The sequence below is a fragment of the Rhinolophus ferrumequinum genome, chromosome 12 (genome assembly GCF_004115265.2).
Source record: "Rhinolophus ferrumequinum isolate MPI-CBG mRhiFer1 chromosome 12, mRhiFer1_v1.p, whole genome shotgun sequence".
Taxonomy (NCBI): domain Eukaryota; kingdom Metazoa; phylum Chordata; class Mammalia; order Chiroptera; family Rhinolophidae; genus Rhinolophus; species Rhinolophus ferrumequinum.
Window position 1 is genome coordinate 16,643,170 of NC_046295.1, and position 22,268 is coordinate 16,665,437.

Sequence of the window (22,268 nt, forward strand, 5' to 3'; positions counted from 1 at the left end):
TGGAAGTCCACTTCTGTAGCTGCATCCGTATCAACCCATAGCAAAGTAAGCCAAGGAGGGAACTGCAAAACTATAAACCAGGAGCAAGTTTTAGGGTTCTCTTGACATTGTATGTTTTATAAAGTCAAATGGACATTATTTCTTCATTTCGTTTCATTCAAAACAAACAGTTATAAAAAGCGTATTTTCTTGTGCCCTTTATACAATCTACTTCTTACTTCCTTTGGGTATTTATTTTGATAGATTTTTCAAGCATAGACCACCTATGAAATAGAAAACTAGAGCAGAAAGTACTGTTAGCCTATGTAAATGGAATAAATACAATAGCCTATAAAAATATACGTGGAGAGAGGGAATGAGTCTGGGGATAGGCAAGTGATAAGGAAATTGAAAGTGATTTCTTCCAAGGCCATAAATGAATAATAACTTTAAAAATCTTGCCTTAGAGTTAAAACACAGAATGGTAAATAAGAATGGATAGTGTGTGTGTGTGTGTGTGTGTGTGTGTGTGTAGATATATTTGAATATATATGTGTATATATGTATATATATGTATATATATATTTGAATAACAAAAGTGTCTCAGCATAAAATCAAAATATTTTAGTTCGATTAGACACTGATGGTATATATTTCACTCAATTTGATTTCAGCAAGTAATTAACTGAATTATAACCTCTATTTAATGCCAAAGACTAAAATTTTGAGCCTAACTAAAGTAACAATGGTCATAATTAATGCCAAAGAGAGTAACACATTACAGAAAGACTGACATTCAGGAAACCTAACCTCTAATCCTATTAATCTTAGAAATGTTACCTAAATTCCTAATGCCTCTGTTATGCCACTGAAAATGATAAATAATTTATGTCCTTCCTTATCTCATGGGTAACAGTGATAAATATGTAAAAGTACATTGAGCTTTTTGTGATAAAAGGTACTATAAAAATCTAAGGTGTTTTTATTATTGTATCAATCAAATGGGATCTCAGCCTATACTGCTTTTTGAGACCCGCAAATTTTTATGAGTGAATCATGAAATTGTATTGGGAAATATATCGAAGGGCAGATACATAACAGGGCAGATAGAAGATGTCATGCCTTTTGGGACCTATTGAACTTGGTTACAATTAGAAATGTGAGAGGATATTTATCATAAGATTTATCAGTTAGAATGTTAATGAGAGCAAATGAAAATATTTAAGAGAGCATATAAAAGCAGAAATCTAATTCTGGCTTCATCAAATAAATGTGCTAAGTCATCATTTTTGTTCTCATAATCGTAGTTGTCATGTAACTACTGCTTCCTTCATGCCAGGAAGTTTGATTATTTTACACTCACAATTATGTTTAACCTCATAGTGATCCCAAATCAAGCATTATTATCACCTTTTTATAGATCAGGAAATCAAGGCTTAGAAGAAATAAAGTAACTTGTGTGAGACCCCACAGTCAGATTCAAATCAGGATGTGTCTGAAGTAAAAAACCCAAGCTCCTCTAACAATTTGCAAAACGTTAGCTCCTAGTAGAGTAACACTAGAGTTTTGATTAAAGAACTAATTTTTGACAAGCTATGCTATTAAAAACCCTTATAAAGAGATACTGTACAAAACTTTGGAAAGATCAACAATAACAGAATCTAGACACATTGTGAAGATGTTTTATACACATTCATTGGAGTTGAACCTCCCAAATACTAGGATTTACTAAAAAGTAATCTGATTTCCTTTAAACATTTAGTCTTTAGTTGTGTTATTCCGGCATATGATAGGCACTCAACAGATGCGTGAATCAAGGTGAAATTGATCTTTTGTCAAAGATCAAGAATAAATATTTAGAAATAGGAGCTGACTGTTTCATTTGACTCTCACCTGAAGATAAATGTTATATCTGGAAGGACACAATTAGTAGTCTGATTTTTTTTTTTTTGGGGGGGAGGATGTAATAGAATTATAATCAGTTTTAAACAAAAATTACAACTTTTAGGTGTTTCCTAAGTTTCCAATATTTTCGCTTTTATGTATCGTAGAGAGACTGCTCACCTTAAAAATCTACTATCCCATTTCCAGAAAGGAATTAATGGGGAATCCCTTTAAAAATATTTTTTTATTTTGTATTATTTTTCATTATTCATAATGAATGGCTATGCCTTTAGAAATCAAATATATCATTTATTTGTGTAAAAAATCAGGAGTGGTTTTTATAATAATTTCATGTTAATTCATTTTTCTGTTCAATAATGAAGTTTTTATTAAAATTATCTTTTAGTTTTGAGATGTTGTAACTAAAATTTATAAAATTCTTTTCCTCACATTTCAGACCTAGTAAGAGTGCATCTTTTAACTCTCATGCAAATTTTCAATATCTTTTAAAAAGTCCTATCTGTTTTAATATAGTATAAGCTGTCCATTGTATGCAGATTTTCAATTTAATTAAGAAAAATAATAAATAAAAATCATAACTTAAGAGACTCAGCTGGCAATTCAAACTTGTTTATTTGTAATGAGCAGAAAAATATCTTATTATTTGATTATCTGATGGTAATATAATGCCTAAAAGGCTGCAATTCACTATAAGAATACTTCTTCAAATGCTTACATAGTCGCCATTATTTAAACCAATATGAAAACATAATGGAAAGTGGTAGTATGAAAGGGAAAAGTTAACTTATCGAAACATAAATTTCTCATTAAAGAATATGTACAGCACTTATTTAGCCATACATTTGAAGTAAAAGCAAAAACAAAAACAAACAAACAAAAACAATACCAGTTCTCTGTTAGAAGATATGTGGGATTTTTGTATAAAGTATTCAACAGAAATATGTTTGAGATTTCATGACTTATATTTATTTGTCTCCCTATGAGTAATCATATGACAATTTCAAAGTTTAAAAGAATTGTTTTAAATATATTTATATAGTTTAGTAACTACTGAAATGTATACTAGTATCTTAAATTTTTTCTCATCACTTTTCCTAACAAATTCATTTTTAATTCTTTCATGTCCCACTGTGATTTAAATAGCTTTTCTGTTGTCAATTAAGTGGACTCTGACATCAATCAAAATTTTGGGGTTAAACAAACTAAAAACATTGATTTTTCTAAAGCTGCATTAACTATGTGTTATCAGCTGAAGGTACCTTTTTAGAAATGTTGCTAAAACTTAAAATATAAATGCTGTTGTGGAAAATGTGATGCCGCCTCTCACACTTACACACACTCTCACAAATGCACACCAGTGAATTTACGATCTTCTCAACTACATAAAGAACAAGGTACAGTGCAAAGTCATTACTGAATCAAGACAACAAGGTCACTGCCGAAATGTACATTTAAAACTTTTTGTGAAACATTTATTCAGATAATGCATAGAGTTTCATGCCTCATATTCATAAAAATCAGACAGAAGAGTGTAATATAAAGTGTGCTGCAAGAGCCAGGTAGTGTTAAAATACACACGTGGAATTTCTTGTTTTCTGAATTACCCCAATAGTAATTACCTGGGTAAAGGGGGCGGAGGGATATAATAACTCTTATTACTGTAAGTAGTTAAGCAGATTCTTTTCTGTGGTTAACAACTTCTTAGGCTAGTCTAATAATCCCCCTGAAATCTCTGGTGGCTCTATCACTTCAACAAAAAAGGTCACGTTAACCTCAGTTTATGATAACTCCTCTGCATCTGTTTGATCTGATTTTCTTACAACAAAAGGCAAACTCGACAGTCCACGTGGAATCTGTGTCTAATACTGTAGTCAGAGAGCTTCGTCTGCCCCATGCTCTGATAAAGACAGAATTCTATTTCCTATCAAATTGGTTTAACTTGTTTCTTAATCTCTATTACACCAAACTTCACCCAACTTTATAGTTTCTAAATCGTTTATGCCTTCTAGCTATGACTAGGAATCATGACCAAAATGCAGTATCCCTTTGGGACTCCTCATCACAGCTTCTCTTCCCCAAATAATTTTTAAAACCGGTGAGGTTTTTCTCTCACCTCTCCACTCCCCCCATGAAAAAAAAAAATATCCCATTCCAGGCGCCCCCTCTCTGCCTGCCGAAAGCATTTTAATGACAGTTTACTTTAGCGGTCTATCAGCAGACTGCTGCCTCTGCCACCTGAATTTCAATTTCTTAATTTACAGCCCAGATAAAACAGAATGGAGCAGGATCCTGGGCTGCCCTCTACATTGGGTTGGCCTTATCAAGCGTGAAGTTTGGCGCATTGCAAACCTATTCAAGTGATTATCTGTTGAGGACCTCTCGAGCCATCTCCATCTCTGCAGCGGGCTGATAAGACAGCTGTTTCTCTAGCCGCTGTGTCTCCCCGGGCCTCAGACTCCTTCTGATACAAACTCCGCCTTTGTCACCGTGCCCCGGTGCGGTCACTTGATCTGTGGGGCAAGGGTTTGATCTGAACACACGCGGGGGAAAAGTGTGAGTGTGTGAGGGAGCAGAGGAGGGAGGAAAAGGAGAGCGAGGAGGAAAAGAAGGTTAGAGACCGGAGGGAGGTGGGGGCAGGGCTGCGTGCGGAGTGCAGTTGATAGCTCTGATTGACTGGTTGCTCAGCCCGGCTTTATTATTTCAAATTAGACGTGCATCGCACACAAGTAGAAACATAAATCTTCAATATAAGAAAGAGCCTCCGAGCATCGGAAGCAGAAAAACCGTTTCTTCCCAGGTCCCGGTAAAGGGGCCAGCGAAATGACTGATGGCTACCAGCTGAGACAGATGGTTTCCTTTAACTTTGGAAACTGCTATTTTTAATTACTTGTATTAATTTTACATGAGAGGTAGGGGCTCTAGGAGGAAGCTTAGCGAAGGCTGTTAGCATCCCTGAAAGAAACGGACACAAAGCTCTGATTTGCCCTGTCTCACCTCCAGTTTTTCTGACCTCACCCTCGCCTGGTGGCTTAGATTTCCCTGTGCATGCTCAGGAAAGATGCGAGTTTATCCAGCTAAAAGTTGCTACTGAGTAAAAGAGGGGGCAAAAGAAATCTGAGGACATTTTTAGGAGCGTTTACATACATGATCGTCGATCCGAAGCTGCAAATATATTTTCTGAGACAATCTGGGGTACGTGCAACAGCTCTTAGTCTGCATATCTGCAGGCAAATCACCTAAAGGAGAACGGATAATACAAAAATTTTGCCCAGAAAAGGCGGAGGGGGGCAGGAAGAACAATCTAGGCTGGTCGCAAAGATTTAGCGCGACACTAGATTACATTTAATTTTAAAAAAACATTTAAATAAACAATCACGTGTCTGTAAGTGTAAACAGTAACCTCGGGATTTAGGAGGAATTCTCGCTGAGTCTGCTGTTTTTCGTCTTTCTCTTAAACAGGAATTTAAGGAAAATGTAAAGAGAAAGTAAAGGATGTGTGTGATACTGCTCACTGCCGCCCCTGGCACTGTCCCTAATGGAAAGTGTTTGCAATATAAAGGGTCCTTTGCAAAATAGTCTCGGAGGTCACTCACCTTCGCATAAAAGGCTTTGCCCCTTTGCCAGGAGGTGGTGGGAGCCTGGAGAAGAATTGGGGGAGGGGAGCAAGAGTGGGCGGGTAGGCGTTTTTGTTGCGATTCCCGCTGGGAATTTCGAGGATTAAAAACTCTGGAGTAGCTTTAGCAGACTTTGGGGTGACTACCTGGATTTGCATGTTTTTTGCCTGACCGCTTTCACGACAGGCAGGCTCACCAGGGCAAGGGGGTGTATGAATCTCAGGGGAGGGGGCGCAGCGAGTTCGGGGCTCTGACCCTCCCGTTGGTTTGTCACGATGACCCGGTCCTACCAAAAGCCAGCCTAATTCAAAAGAAACGTATTTCTAGGGTGTAGGACAGCCTTTTCCTTAAAGTCTGTGGAATGAAACGTTCCCAAGAATTGCAGTTTCCGCGTCTCACTGGGAGGAACACAAAACACTTCAGGCTTTGCAAATCTTTATTCAGGGTCGGCTAGTCTCTGTCCATGGTGCTAATTCCTGCCTCATTCTTTTGCCCGGTCGCCACGTTCTAAACTCAAGCTGGTGTCAATTTTCTTGATAACTTTTTTTTTCTGCTTCCTAAACTGTGGAAGGAAAGTTGACATACTTCTTTAAGAAGAATAAATAAAACATAATCATCAAGCTATATAATATCTATATTTCTCACACATGTATTAAACTGTCACATTCTAAGATGAACCACAGACCCCAGCAAACAGCGCAACAAACTAACACAGAGAATGCTATTTTTATTCATCTAAGAGGGTATAATGTTTGGGACTATCGCCCTAAGCCAAACATTGTAAACTCATTTAAGTAGCTTATCTGATTTATTTACTTTAAAAAATGTTGCAGTAGTGTCTTACAGTGCCCTGCATAATAAAGTGCTAAAATCACACCTTCCCCCTCACCCCCCCAAACTAGTGTAAGGGGGTTATTTATCCTAAAAGATATTGCCCACAATAGCTTATGAGTATTCCTGTGAATGACTGTTCCCTTATACAGAAACATTAGTAAAAGAATCAATTGAATTCATTACTTTTTGGATTTGAGAACCATTCTTTTTGCAACTTTGCCTACATCAAACTTTTTCTCCAAGCTTTCAGTGACTCCCTAGATCTCTCCCTTGTCTGCTGCAGAATAAAATAATGCCAAGGACTTTGAAGATATATCAGAGCTAATATGACAATCATAACTCAAATGTCTCTTAAAGGCTTTCCTAATGCAATTTATGATGCCATGGATAATTCTTTACCTAATTATGAATGAAGAGGGGTTGCAGTTGCTTAATGTAGAGTGTGATGTTTACACACAGTCTTTATTAATTACAAAATATAATATGTTAATATTTCAGGCTATGAAAACACGAATTTCAAAGTAAAATTTACATCAAGATAGCATTCATTTTAAAGTGGCTGTATTCAGTTTTTATTTTTAAAAATTAGAAAAACACATGTCACTTATGGTATATCTATCCATTTAAAAGTTTTTAAATTTAAAAACATTTGTTTTATTGAGAAAGAAAACCAGTATTTTAAATTTGTTAAATAATTTAACTCCATTTTACCTACAGAGAAAAAACAACACATTGAAAATGAAAACATTTTGAAAAATATTTGCTCCTCTACCCAAACTGAAAAAAGCACATACACTGAATCCACAGAATTTAGTATTTTGCATTTGAATGGACAAGTTTACTGTTTTCCATGTAATTTCTTTAACTATATAACAGACATGCTAGATTTTCATTACCCCCATACCACACCCAGCTTTCCATATCCATCCTCCCTGAATCCTTTTGGAAAATATACCACTGGAATGTACATAACATTGAGGATACAGACATGCATGAAAAAACAAAACTAAGTATTAGTTTTCACCCAGTTAGAAGACACTTATGTAATTGTAAGTTAATGGTAAAGATTTTTTTCAAAGTGCTAAGTATATTGCATGAACACATGCAACTAATTTAATATTAAGAGCATGTTAACAAGGAGAAAAGACAAGCAACTCATAGGTAAATCTGATTAAATGATATTATACTTTTACCCAAATTGTATTTATTACTTTAAGAGAGATTTCTCTGTATTGAGCTGGGGAGGGGAAGAGAGCTTGAAAGAGGATGACAACAAACCCAATCTTCCAACTGTTTATTCATACAGTGATTAATCTAATCTAGAGGAGGTGGAGTCTTTCTTTTCCCTTCATTTGTCTCCCTAAGCCCATTGACTTCATTTCTTCAAACTGCTTTTCTTTCCTCTTCCCATGATTTCCACCCAGGTCTATAGAATAGTTTTAAGTTTAAATTAGAACCCCAGGCCTGATGTTATATAAAAAGTGGGGGCAGGGATTAGGGCATGAAAATTATAAATGCTAATTATAAGGTAACATATAGATTCAGGCCTTCTTTCCCAATTCCCAGTTATCATCATGAGTAACTCGGCCATAGTACATAGGCTATATGGAAGATAAACAGGTCTTCTGTTCTTTGCCATTAATCATTTATCAACACTCAAGGACATTCTCAAGAAACTCTGATTTACTTCACTGCCTCACTTTCTGGTTATTTTGCTTTTGTGACTTTCCCTCCATCGCAGTCTCTCTTACCTGTGCTTCCTCTTTCCGGCATTCTCAAAGATAGCGAATAGTAGGAAATAAACAGGTAAAGGAATTCCTTTTAGAAAGGCTTGAGCTTCTAGAGAGATGATATGTTACATTGTATAAGAAATGTAAGCACTGTCTAGGAAGTTGGAGCTATCTTTCAAGATTAAAAGAAATTCAAGCTGGAAAAGAACTTATGTCAAGTGAATATTATCTTATACATCAAGTCCATCCTGAGGACCACACTTTTACTTGGAGGAAGAAATAAATACCATGAATAAAACTGTCTTTCAGCCTCCTGAATGTTATTAAAATATGGGGTTAATAAAGTAGTCTTTATCTGTAAACCAAAAGTGTTGAAAGCACTTGGTCTTCTGGTTAAACTTTCTAAATCCTCGAAGAAAAAGCTCAGAGAAAAGCTTGAGTATCTTTACTGTCAGCAATATATGTGTGGTCCAAGAACTGTACCACCAGCAAACGCAGAGGAGTGCCTTATTCCAATTTTATACACAGCTGCTCTTTTTGAGAGTCACCATACACCTCAAAGTGAAGGACCTGAGTTCAGTATCTCTTTTCCTGGACAGGATGTTTATTCTATACTTTTCTATTATAATATGAAGTGAAAGCTAATTCAAACCGTGCAGCTTTACTTGAAAGCATTTCTGACTTCATTCGTCTCCTAAAAGGATGCTTTAAAAAAACAAACAAGAGAGCTGCAATATGCATATGTTAAAATAGAGACAGACATAAAACTGACTAATATCTGATACAGAATACTGGAACACAAATCGAAATAGGCATGCGGGCAAGTAATGGATGTACCTTCATCCCTTTCACTCAGATCAAAGAGAGGGAGCTCTCAGTGACTCATACATACCGGATAGAGTTTAATGTTATAAAGAAACGAGCATAGATGAGGCAGTGATGGCAAAGGAAACGAGTCTTTCGGAAGCAGAAAAATTTAAGAGGAAAGCAGATCGTGCCATATCGCAAACTCTGAGAGTAGTACAGTTCCAACCCTCCCACGTTGCTCTCTCCCCATCTCTTTTTGCTTCTTGCATTTCCCTTCGCCGCCAGTGTTAAGTGTGTACCTCTCCGCACAACTTACCTTGAAACGGGACTCCATTGAGCTCTGGAGAGTGACACAAGCTCCTATCCAATCATGTCACGCAGCCTCGCCTGGGCAGCCTCAATGGAAGCGTCTAGGCCAATCAGGATCCTGGAGAGATGAGCAAGTTGCGTTGTGGCGCGACTCGGCGTATACTTCCGCGCGTGCTGCCCGGGATAGGAGCCTGGCAGAGCAGCTGCACACACGGCAGTGCGGAGGCAGAGAAGGGGTTGGTGATACGGTGCTATAAATCTGTGGTCCAGTCCACCTCCCTTTTAAGACGTCCTCCCCCTTTATTTCTGTTCTCAGTTAGAGATGCAGCAGCTTACTCCTGTAGCGACCTACTAAAAAGCAACAAGGAGAAAGACATCGTCTTTTTGAAAAAACGTTCTTTCGTCTCTTTTCTTTGTTCCTTCGTTTGTTTTTCTTGCCCCTTTTTGTTTAGTTGAACGGCAAACGGAGGGTAGTGTCTCCGTCTTTCTAAACTCTCTTTTTTTAAGTTTCCCCTCCCCTTTCTTTTCTTTCTTTTTTCTTCTTTTTTTTTTTTTTCCAATTTCTTTTAGCGTTGGACTTTGGGGTCGAAAGCATTTCTTTTTATTTGCTTCTTTTAAGCCGAGCACAGTTTAGGTTTCGTGCTGTCTTAAGAGAACTATCCAGCAGCCTCTTGCTCATCCTTATTGGGAGAACAGCACCGTTACTTAAAAACACACATACACAAAAACCTTAAGGGAGAAAGGTAAGTTTCGGTTTGGTTTCTTTAATCATTAGTTGCAGCGATGCGCTGGCAAACACAGAAAACCTGTAAGTGAGCGGAATACAGAATATGAAGTTAATTGCACATGTTTGTCTCATTTCAAAGCTACTGCTCCGCTTTTTAATTCTAGAGAGCTAGACTAAAAGACGGTGGACGCATGCTTGACGTACTGAATATTTGCAAATGTCAATGGCAGAAACTTAAGTGGAAAATGTGGCCAGCGTAGAGCAGGGGTACAATGGGAGTTTAGATGTTGAGTGAGCTTCGGGATTGAGGTTGGAAGTTTATTTCATGAGAAAAGAAGGATAACTTGGTTTGGGGGGGGGATGCATGCCTCTACTTTCGCAAAGCAACCGAAGGACTGGAGAGGCTTTAGTACCGTTAAGGGGAATTAGAAGCCTGGGCGTGCTGATCAGACCAACGAAAACCCCAGACTTAATTGCATTAACCGGATAACATGTGCTGGGGAGATGGGATTGCCAGATAGAATTTAGGTGCTGCACCAGGCAGCGAGTTGTAGTTGACTGAAAAAAGTACATGTCGCCTGAGGGCTGGGACTGGGCTTGGGCTGGGTTGGGTAGAAGCTGTCAAAACTCGTCATCGCTAGGTGTGCGGGCTCTAATTCATAGGCGCCAATTACCGTGATTCTGGTTTAGCAGAAGATAGCCAATTTAGGGCCGAATTCTTAAGCCTGTGCCGGATATGAGATTCCCTTTGTTCAGAAAAGAGTAAATAAGATCCTTGGAGCTGTGTCTGTGGAGTGGTGGCTGCCTGGGAGCCTCGCAGTGGTGGGCGCTGGGAAGTGGGTTCTAAGCCCTGTCCTTGGTCCTACGCGGTTGACTTCGCCTTCGGGGCTAGGGGGAACCCCTTCGCCACTGCGAGGCTTCGCAGCCACCCCAGGAGCCAGCCCGGCTACGTAGCCCTCATCCCCTTCTTTACCCCACACTCCACCCCCGCCCTTTCTCGAATAGCTATTGTTAAACTGACGCCGGGAGAAAGATGGTTGGGGATGAGATGCTGGGCAGACACAAGCTTCATTTTAACTTTTGTGATTTCCCAGCGTTTAGGAGACACCAGCTGGCTTTCTACTGCGAAAAAGAGAATCCAGGGTAGATGTGGGAAAGGGGAAGGGTGTTCGCAGGGCGGGGAGGGCGGAGGGGGTCGTGGTGACAGTGAATGAGGTGCTGCTTTTGCCTAAGAGAAGTTTAAATTATTGGCACGAGGGGATGTGGGTGACTGTGTGCGTGAGAGCGCCCGTGTGGTGCTCTTGAGAAGGAGAGGATGGGGAAAAGGTACAAAGCCAGCTGGGGTTGTTAATTTCTCGTTCTCCACCCCACCCACCCTCGGGATTCGAAAAGACAACGCGCGGCCAGCCTGCTCCGGACTCGACTCTGCCTTATGCGAGGCAGTGGGGGCTGGGGATGGCAAGGTGGCAGTGTCCACCACGGGAGCTCCGCGGCGAACAGGACCTCGCATGGCCATTGTTGCTTAATTTATGCCCAGCACGTTGCTACGTACCCACCTATTTCAGGTCTGGAAAGAATTAACACGAGAGCTATACTACTGTGGCAAATTGGAGGTTGGATATGTCCCTCGTTTTCCGTTCAAGTACAGGTTAGCGAAACTGATGTAGACACTGAGTATTTTGTTTGGCTTTATTGTGGCGAGAGTGAGAGAAAGTCAATCATTTAGTATTTACTCTTAACACTGCTGGGCCAGGATGGATGTCTCTGCACTTTCTCCCCGAAATGTATGGATTCTCTCCCCTCCCCTATTCATGTACAAACACCCCTGTTGGTTAAGATTCTAAACTTCAGCCCTTCTCCACACTCCTATTTATTATACCCATCCTCTGGATGTTGGGAGTAGGATGGAGATTTTTTTTTTTTTTTAGGCCTACACTGCAATCTACAAAATGTAGGCTTAGAATGGGAGGGGGGAGTACAGAGCAGACAATAGGAACCAAAGAAATGATTTTCCTAGTTGGAAATCGGTTCCTAAAGGTCAGAGAAAGGTCTGTGTGTGTGTGTTTTGGGGAATGGAAAGGGTAGGAAGTCTGTTTGGGTTCATAAGACCTCCTTGGTAAAAATGGCTTCTTAAATGGGACATATAAAAGAATAAACAAATGTCTGCAAAAAAAAAAAAAAGAAAATGTGTTTAAAAGTCGCGTTTTGGGGTATTTAAAAAAAATAACTATTTTAGTTATTGTTGTCATTCCCTGAGTCTGTCTTATACCAGGCACTCCTGGGTTCCCCTTCTCTCTTTTAACCAAGTGCTTGGGCATCTCACTTTATAAAGCTAACCTGTACTGGAGTGCTATACAAAAAAATAACGTTTGCAGGTAGAAGTGGTTTGGAAGACTTGGGGAACTATTGAGAGAGAGGGATCTCATAACTTCAAGAAGCCAGCTTCAGGAAGTAGGGCATGGGGTATTCTAAGAGGTTTAGGCTTGGATTGGCAAATATGGTAGGCCCAATTTTGCCAAATGTTTGGAAACAGGCATTTTTTGCAACCCTGCCTGCCTGGGATGGGAATACTATAATTACCTGTTTAGAGGGAGGTCAAAGAGGCACAGGCTTTGAGCAGTTTTCCCAGGAACCCGTACAAAGTCAATTAAGGTCATATAATTGCAAATCGGATTTGGGAGTGACAACAGAAATGCTGATATAGAATCAATTAGTTATTTCTGCTGTCCTCAGTTTGGGCCCCCCTAAGTTGAGGAATGGTCTCTCCATTTCGATAGTGGTTGAAATTATGCCTGGTTTGACAAGAGGGCATTTTGCTTCCCCAGCCCCCGCCCTGGGTTAGAAGAATCCTTCCTCACCTTCTCCACCAGTCGCGTGGGGGTGGGGAGCCCTGGGCGCCCTTAGCGGACCTTGCTGCATCAAACCCGCATCATGCCCTTGAAGCTGTAACCTCGGTCACGTTCTTGCGGCGACTCAGTCGCCCACTGCTCAGTTCTTCCTCTCTTACCTCCTGCGATTTTAGGTAAGAATGACAGGTGATATTTTCAAATGTAGTTTTTCGGGGATGGCTAAAAAGTAAGCCTTTGCAATGAAAAAAACAAAAACCAAAAAACCCCAAACCACCGAATATGACAGGTGCTTTCGTAATTAAGCAGCTTGAGCAGGTGTAAAAACGTGCTTCCGGGCCGCGTGGCTCGGGGTCGGTTTTAACTCTCGGTCGTGGGGCTGGGTCTGAGGACAGGCACAGGTTTTTCTGGGGAAAAGCGATTTACCCGGGCGTGGGGGTGGCCAAGGGAAGACAGATATGGGACGCCCCCTCGGTGAAGAGTTGGCCATTTCGGGGCTTCCGTGGGGGGGCGTTGGAAGGACGCAGCGAGCAGCAGGCGCTTGTATAGTGGAGTGCAGGATTTCCTACTTTGCGTTTGAAGCAGAGTATAGCACCCCGCACAGGTACTCTGGGCTTATTTGAACGACAGATTACAATACATCTAGAGAGGCAGAGAGAGACAGCCAGGGCTTAGCCTTTAGTTTTCTGCCGAGGGACAGAACCCTTCGGCTGTAAAGAAGTGTGTGTGTTTGGGGGGGTGGGAGAGCCTTTTAACTCTGCTTGCAATATATGTATATGTTTGTATGTATATATATTTGATACACATATATATCAAAGTAACCCCCGCTAGGATTGCTCTGGCTCCCTGATTAGCGCCCGGAGCCTCAGGGTTTGCAAACTTGAACCTGGAATCTGTCGCCTCTGGGCCCGCGACTCTTTCCGCGCTGCCAGGGGAACCTGGTCCGGGCGATTGCTCAGAATCAGAAGCCGGGAGGGTCTGAGCCCAGGCGCCCGCGGCCGGCGTCTTCTCGCACGGACCCACTTGCTGGGCGTCAGGGCAGGGCACGCGCCGGCGGCTGTAGCCGCGGCGCCGCGAACTCGCCGCCGGCCCCGCCTCCTGGCGGTCTTCCAAGCAAGCCCCTCCTCCCCGCCCCTCTACAAACGGCGGGACCGCGGCGCCCGGGCGTCACTGAGGCAGCTGCCGGCCTGGTGAAGAGGCCGGTCGCCGGTGCGGGTGGGGCGGGGGTTCCGCCGGGTTCCAGTTTGCCCTCCCGCCACCGCGAGGACTGGGGACGACACCGTCGCCGCCACCACCACCTCTCCACGGAGCCCGCCCTGAGCGACTCCTCCGCGGCTGTGCTGACGGCCGGAGGCGCGAGCCATAGCAGCTGCAGCTCCAAGTCGTAGCAGGCAAGTGCGGGGGGCGTGGGGGTGGGGGCGGGGAGGGCGGGCACGCCGCGCCTTGCCCAGGTCTGTTTAGGACGCCGAGGCTGCTTTGCGCGGCGCTGTGCGGAGTCCGGCCTCGGCTTGGTGGCCGCCCAAGTCCGGGCTCTGGGCGGGAATGCTGGTGCGGACGGCGGAGGTTGTGCACGCGAAGTTCTTAGAGCTTGGCCCCTTACGGCGGGAGTACTGTGCGAACTGGGCGCCTCGGGAGGTGGCACCGCCTCTCCTGGGGGCAAAAGCTGGTTGGGGGAGGCGGGAGCCGAGCTGGGCCAGTCGTGCCGGGCGGCGTGCACAGGCGTGGACGTGCCGGGTACGGCCGCGTGTAGTGCGAGAAGAACTGCGCCGAGACGCAGGTGAGTGTATTGGAGGGAAAGTGGGGGAGGGGGCCTTCCTAGTAAAAGGGCAGGATTCTTGTGGTGGACGGGCAACTCCGTCTTGGGGGAGGCTGTATGCACTCCAGCCGGGTGGTGTCTGGTGGTGTGCCCACTTGGTACAGCGCCTCCTCGCGCGTGGTCCTTAGACCTCCCGGGGTGTCTCGAGACTTGGAGCGGCCACGCAGTGTGCGGAGGTGATACGGGACCGCGGCTGCCCCAGGCAGAGCCAAGGGGCTATCCCGGGCCGCTCTCTTCCCCCTTGCGAGGTGTTGGGTGAGGCCGGGCGCGGCCGCGCGGGGTCGCATCCCGGTATGCGCGTGAGCAGCGCGCTGGGCGGGAATCGCGGAGCGGGCTGGGCCGCGCGGGGCGAGGCAGCCTCTGGGCTTGGACTCGCTGGCGGTGGTTGCGGCAGCACTGCCTTCAGCTCCGCGGGGAGCGCTGACCTGCGGCCCCCGTGCACCGACGTGTGTGCGTGCGCTGGTGACAGTGGTGGAGTCCTCTCTGACCAGCACCGCTTCGCTAGCAGGTGTTCCTCCAGTGGTCATGATAGTGACCAGCAGTCTTTTCACGGCGTTTCCTTACAATCCTACTTGTTATCCTAGAGGGATGGAGCTCAAAACCTAGATGTGAACTGGAGCACCTTGTTGTAGCTGTCCAGATGGTCATTTAAAATAGCATTTTAGAAGATTATTATACAATTTTCATCTCCTTTTCTGAAAATGTGAGTCAAGGAGGATTTGTTACCCGTTATCTATTTTCCTTTAAAGCCTCCCCAAAGAATGATGCTTAACAATGCCAAATGAAATTTTTCCAGCAAGGACAAAGAGCTTTTTAAAATTTAATGTTTTGGTGGACCTACCCATAATAATTGTCTTCATAAAAATGTAGCTCAGCCCCCAAACTTACAGTAAATGAGTCCATTTAAAACCACTCCGATACCAGTTGGGGTGTAATTTCCCCATTCCTTCAAGTAAAATCGGTTTGTTTGAAATACTGTTTAGTTGCCCTTGAAGACAATTTTCTCATTTCCCTAGAGTCGTTTGAATTTTTCATTGTGCTAAGGTAGCTCTTTCTTGCGGAAGCTGACCTAGAGTCTCCATTTTGGTGAGCTGGTGGAAAAGCTTTCCTGGATCTACTTTCTCATCTGGACCTTTGGATCTAGAAATGGTGACTATTTTGTTGGATGGGCTGGAATGTTACTGTGCTTGTTTGGGGGCTATTCTTTTCAAGAGCTTTGTAAGAATATTGATTTAACACAGCTCAGGTGTGTGTGTGAGTGCCTACTTAGAGAAAGTGCCCTTGGAAATGGAGGGAGGAGAGGGAAAGAGAGAGCAAGAAGGAAACATCTGGTAGATAATGGCTGGGGTGGGGTAGGAAAGCTTAGATTATGAAGAAACACATTATATCTAATTTTTTAGGATTCCTCTGCTTTTTTTCTCTTCCTTTTTGAGAGAATATTTTTGTGTTTGTGTGATCAAAACTGGCCCCCAAACTGGTAACTGTGCTGCCACCATTCAGGGAATGAGGTTTTTTGTTTCCCCTTGGAGACAGACCCTTTAGGCATTTAAGGTCCGGTCACCCTGTCTTCAGGTGTTTCCTCCACTGTGTAGTGTTTGCTCTTAGGAATCATGTCAGGTCAGATGTTTTAAGCTGCACACACTCTTTCTAAACGGTTCAAGAGAATTTTAGGTTTAAGGTATGTTCCTAGAGTAGAACAGGTACCCCAAACGGGTCAGTGTCGGCCAGCCACTTGTATTGTTTACTACTGAACCTTACTTTCCTTTTACTAGGCTCAGGATGTGGTAGTTGTTAGAGTTCCTTTTCTGGTTTGGGTTTTTTCTGTAGGTTAGTTCTGGTTAATGCTTCTTCACCAGAGACTCAAGTTCCTTCTCTGTCTAGGTTTTGGTGCTTTTGGTTAAGACCCAGTACCCATTGGATTATGAAAAAGAACAAGGCTCTAGGTGGCATTTCTACTACCCCATTTCTTAATCCAGCCTTTTGGTTCTTTGTATACAGACAGATGTTCCTGGCTGAATCCTTGTTACCACTGAAAGTGGTTTTCTTAACATGATTATGATTTTTAAAAATACTGCTTCCCGTCCTGTCCCGGCCCCCCGCCCCCCCCCCCACACAAACACACACACTTTTCTAGAAGCAAGTCCCAAGTTCTCTTTAAGGACACAACAAAGCCATCCAGAATACCCTGACTTCTAAGCTGGGATCAGCCTTTCCTCTTTCTTTGATGGAAAAATGCATTTAAAAAAAACTCTGACGCTTTTCAGGAGGTAGCATGGCATAAGAGCACCACAGTAGCAAATTACCCTTCATGTTCTTTTCCCCCAAAGGACTGGATACTCTGAAATAACATCTTATCAAGCCTGACTTTTCCATTCGCCATTTTGATCGCTTGGTCTGCATGGTAGGGTCAGTCCTTTTGCTCTCATTTGAAATCATATTCAATTCACTATATCATCACATTCTTATTACCATCTTTGTCACCAATAATGTTGGTTTGGAAGTCAGGGAGGCTAGAGATCTGCAGTCCTTAGCCAGGTCAGGTTTTTTTTTTGATGGCACTGGGGGACTGTATAGGTGGTGTGGGATCTGGATGGGGTGCCACCCTGTGGAAAAGCTGCCCATAGCAGTCCACCCCAGTTCTGATTCTTTGGATCCTCAGCTGGACAGGCCAACAACCATATTGAACCACATATTAGGTGTTTTGTTGTTTTTGTTTGGTTTTAAATAGCATAGGTACTTGGTTGGTAGCAGGGCTGCTTTATGGGCATGTGATCTATCCATAACCCCTTCCCCTTGATATTCTTACATTTTTGGACAAGAGGACCCTGTACTTTCATTTTCCACTGGAACCCACAGATTATGTGGCTATTCTGGTCAGGCTTTCTCGATTATTAATTTATTTAGCTGCCAGTATTGCTGCTCTATTCTCCTATATTACATAAAAGAATTTGAAATCGAAGGCTTTATGCATTGCTGATGCCACACCCAACTCCTGAATTAACTCTGGAGGACATTAGATGCATAGAATGTTCTATGTTTTGTCCAGTTTCATTTTACAGATGTGGAAGTCTTCGCTGGTTCTGGTTACTCACAGAACTCACATGTTGGTACTTTAATGCCAAACTCATGTTTCTCTTAGGAAAGAACGTTTATCGTCTATTTGATTCTGGATACTAGCTGGTTTGCAATGCCAGTTGCTTTTTCTTTCTTGATTTCAAGTAATATAAGTCTGCTAAGTAGAAACAAGGCACTTAATCTTGAAGGGCAATATTTTGTTTTAAGGCTTTTGTGTATTGAAAGATACATGTTTTATTATGCTTTAAATAGGATTGGTAAGTTTTAGAATCTGAATTAAAAATAAGAATTAGTATAGTAAAATTCTATAGAAGTTTTGTGGCTTATTGAGGAAATTTTTCACTAACAAGAAATACACAGATTTGGCTTTTAGCATGCATGATGTATATTATGACTTTTAGTAAGGTCACAGAAGAATTTTTCCTTGTTTAAGGGAAGATGACTTCTGTACCTCGGGCCTTATAATTCTGTTGTATAAAACAAAACAAAAGGTGACTCTTCTGTGAGAAAGACTGTACTAGGTGCATTTCTATAGGTATCCTCCCCTTTCATACCAATGCTAAATTTCCAGTGATTGATCTGCATAAAAATATCTGTTTTTGGTAAAGGTATTATTTATTTTTTCAGAACTTTGGGTTAGGCTTTGCATCAATTTCATGGATACTCTTATCTGTGAGTTTCTCTCTTGAATGTTGCTGAATAGTTTTGTGTAATGACAGACAAGGGTTTTCCTTGTAAGAAATCTTCATGCAGAGGATAGGTGCTTTGGGAAGGAGAGGAATAGGTGAAATAACCAAAGCAGTTATAGGAATAAGTGCTGTGGGGTGAAAACCAAACCAATATGAAGGTTGCCTTAGTAATTGCAAGTTACCGTGTGTTTTTTTTTAATCTTGCACTTTCCTAGTACTTGTCTATATTACAGATTTCCATTATGTCATTTTCTGACTGAAAATGAATAGCAAATAAGTTTTGACAGGGAAGACCCACTTTCCCACTTTTAGAAATTCTCTATTTGAAAAAACTTGACAATTTTTCTCAATAGACTTATTTATTGTGAGATAGTTATAGTAGAATGATAGGTTTTTTTTTAAACATGTTGAAGGTTTTGCTTTAAATCAGATAAATTTTGAACGCCTAGGTGGAGATATCTATATTTTTACCTTATCTAAATCTAACAGTGATAGATTTATACCAACCTTTTTCCTGTGACTTAAAAAAGGAGTCTGTCTCATGAAAAGGAAATTTATATTCTACATGACTAGCTTTTTTTTCCTGCAGAATTTTTGTTCATACTGGATATTATTTCGACTCTACAGACTATGTTAATGGAATATCACAAAAACTCCTATTTTCATAAATGTCAAACTGATTAACTTCTTTCTGGATGGGATTTCATTTTCTTTCATTTTGCTTTTATAGTTTAGCAGTGGTCAGACTCAACTGCAAGCTTCAGTAGGCATTTTCTTAACTAATTTTAGCTCCTTATGAGAATAGGGGCAATAGTTGTTTTAGAATTTTTTACCTTTCCTATATTTCCTTATTATGGAGTTACTGGAAAATTGAAATTTCTTGTTTGTATTGAGGAGTTCTGAATCTCTGAGCATCTGAGGAAAGCTGTGGGCTCTTTCTCCCTAGAGAAATGCACATACACAGAAATTCCCATACAGTTTTTACCATCCTGACCTCTGGAGTAAAGAGTGTTAAAATGAGGTTCTATTTGGAAAATAGGACTGAAAATTGTAAGTCTTCTTACACTGGTGACAGCAGGGTGAAGATGGGAATGATTACTTCTTGTCCGCTGTAGTGGTAGCAAAAGCGTGTGGGCTTTTAGCTTCATTGAAGGCAGGCTCTAAGCTTCCTTGTTTCCTCACAGTTTGTTTTAAAATCCATTCTGATTTAGTGAACAAATATTATACATGTAAGGTCTTCTTGTGAATACAATGCTGACAGTTCATCTGCTGAATGGTCTTGCCTCAGTAGGTTTTGTCATTTAAGTTGAAATTCTTGATTTAGCAGAGCCAGGTGGAAAATACTAGGCTGGGAGTGTGAAGTTTCCGCCATCTGGTTTTGGCTTAGTTACCTGTGTCCTTGGTTTCTTAACCTTTTCTTGAGTATGAAACCTCACCCCATTCCCCGCCCCCCCCTACATCTCACAGACAGGGTGAAGATGAGCATATTGAACTACAAGATTTTTGGCAGTAGAATGACAATGTTTACTGAATTGGAAAGGTAATCGGTGGTCCACATAGATTAGGTTTTATATATTTGGCCTTCAATGTAGTATTATGAACTGTTGTTTATAGTGATTCTTTATGCTATACCGTCATATACATATTGCTGCCATGAGGAAAGAGAAAATTTCCAAACTACAGAGAGGGTTTGGGAGAATTGTGACTTTGAACTTTTTAGTGTGGAAATAGATACAAGTATTAGAGCTATGATGATGGAATTTGGAAGGACAGTTTAAAATGAATTTTGTCTTGAAAATATAAATAATGCTAAAAGATTATAGGTGAAATTATGAGAATTTAGTCAGCTGACGTTCCAGAAATATAAATGTCTTAACTTAAAATTTTTATCTTTTTTTCCAATGAGAAATAAAAATTTTAAATTTAAGCATTTACATCAATCAGTCGGTATTTTCCAGACTTGAATTTTGTTTAATCTCTTGTCAAGGATTTATTCCTTTGCATCATAATATGGAGTTTACACAGAAATACATTATTTTTTCCTGCTTGTTTCAATTCCCTCTCACCTCCCCAAGTGAAAAGTCATTGATGGATGCCTTGTCAAGTAAGTTATTGGAAATTGGTCATTGTTTAGTTTTTAAAGGATGTTTAACAATTTTTTTTTTTTAAAGATTTTTTTATTGGGGAAGGGGAACAGGACTTTATTGAGGAACTTAAATATAAGTGTGTACTTCCAGGCCTTTTTTCCAAGTCAAGTTGTTGTCCTTTCAATCTTAGTTGTGGAGGGCGCAGCTCAGCTCAAGGTGCTGTGTTCAATCTTAGTTGCAGGGGGCACTGCCCACCATCCCTTGCGGGAGTCGAGGAGTTGAACTGGCAACCTTGTGGTTGAGAGCCCACTGACCCATGTGGGAATCGAACCGGCAGCCTTCGGAGTTAGGAGCACAGAGCTCCAACCTTCTGAGCCACCGTGCCGGCCCCAACAATATTTTATTCTTTAGGCATCATTGTGTATATCAGACTTACAAGAGGTATTTCTCAAAGCAAATAAATCACAGTGTGTTTGAAAATAAATTCAGTGAATTGAGTAAGGTGGGAAAAATATTCCTGGAACTGATTGTACTTGATCTTGAGTTTCCTCTGAGTTACTTTTCAAAAGTGAGCTATTTCTATTTCATTGGTGCTGCGTCTCTATTGGAGGTATACCTCTGGTGAGGTGAGGATCACCCACCTTTATTGCAGAGCAGTCCAGAACATTTTAAATATACAAAGTTTATTATAGAGTGAGCAAGTTTTTATAACCTATTTCCAGGTAAGGCCTATTTCTGTATGAGTTTACTCAACACCACTTTCTCTTCCCTAGGTGCTACTTACGGGTTGCTGGTTTATTTTGTTTAAACCCTTGGGGTCCTTTCTGGCCTGTGGCTGTGAATGACTCATGGACTTTTTCCAAATACCAGGTCATTGGTGCCGTAGACTTTTCATCCCTTCCCTGCCATTGTCTCTGCAAGACACTTGAACTACTCATAGCCGTCCTCTCTTCTCTGGGCTAGCCCTCGCTCCCATAGTCACCTATCGGTGCTTCTGAGCCCTATGCTAGTTCTACTTCTAGCCTGGCAATTCTGGGTCAAATGTGCAAGGGACTCATTTGTTGTTTTATTTTCTTAGGCGGCTTCCAGTTGACTTGTAAGCATTTTGTTACATTTTACTCATTGAAGAATATAGTAGTCCCCCTTTACCCACTGTTTCACTTTCTGAGATTTTAGTTAGCTGCAATCTGAAAACGTTAAGTGGAAAATTCCAGAACTAAACAGTTAATAAGTTTTTAAATTGCACGCTGTTCTGAGTAGTGGGATGAACTCTCTCCTCATGCTGTGTATACTCCTTGCCCGTTAGTCATTTAGTAGCAATCTGGTGAGCAGATCTGCTCTCCGTATCACAGTGCCTGTGTTCCAGTGACCTTATTGTATTTAATAACGGCCCCAGAACACAAGGGTAGTGATGCTGGCAGTTCGGATATGCCCAAGAGGAGCCATAAAGTGCTTCCTTTAAGTGAAAAGGTGAAAGCTCTCGACTTAAGGCAGCATTCTATAATCTTGCATCATCATCATCAGAATCATCAGAAGAAGGGTGAGTACAGTACAAAAAGGTATTTTGAGAGACTACATTCACATAACTTTTATTACAATATATTATAATTGTTCTATTTTATTGTTAAACCGTATGTGCCTAAAATGTGCCTGATTTATAAATTAATCTTTAATCAGATATGTATGTATAGGAAGAAACAGTGTATATAGGGTTTGGTACGATCTGTGGTTTCAGGCATCTCCTGGGGGTGTGTCTTGGAACATATTCTGTTGTATAAGGTGGAGATTAACTGTATTTTCTGTGACCAAGTGAATTGCTGGTATTAGAGGATGAAAGGGAGAAATGGGTA

At 41.5% G+C, this 22,268-nt stretch overlaps 1 protein-coding gene across 15 annotated transcripts in view; it reads left to right on the top strand.

Moving 5' to 3' along the window:
• ELAVL2 (ELAV like RNA binding protein 2) overlaps nt 1–22,268 on the top strand; it is a 155,304-nt gene that overhangs the window by 14,432 nt on the left and 118,604 nt on the right. For 8 of the 15 annotated variants that reach the window (XM_033123842.1, XM_033123846.1, XM_033123848.1 and 5 more), the window contains exon 1: nt 9,361–9,921. The exons of 3 other annotated variants lie outside the window; for them this stretch is intronic. The gene's annotated coding sequence lies outside the window, so the exon portion shown is untranslated. Of the gene's footprint in view, nt 1–9,360; nt 9,922–12,591; nt 12,928–13,908; nt 14,143–22,268 lie in introns of those variants that run through there. 4 more of the 15 variants (XM_033123843.1, XM_033123854.1, XM_033123847.1 and 1 more) reach the window with 3 other exon arrangements.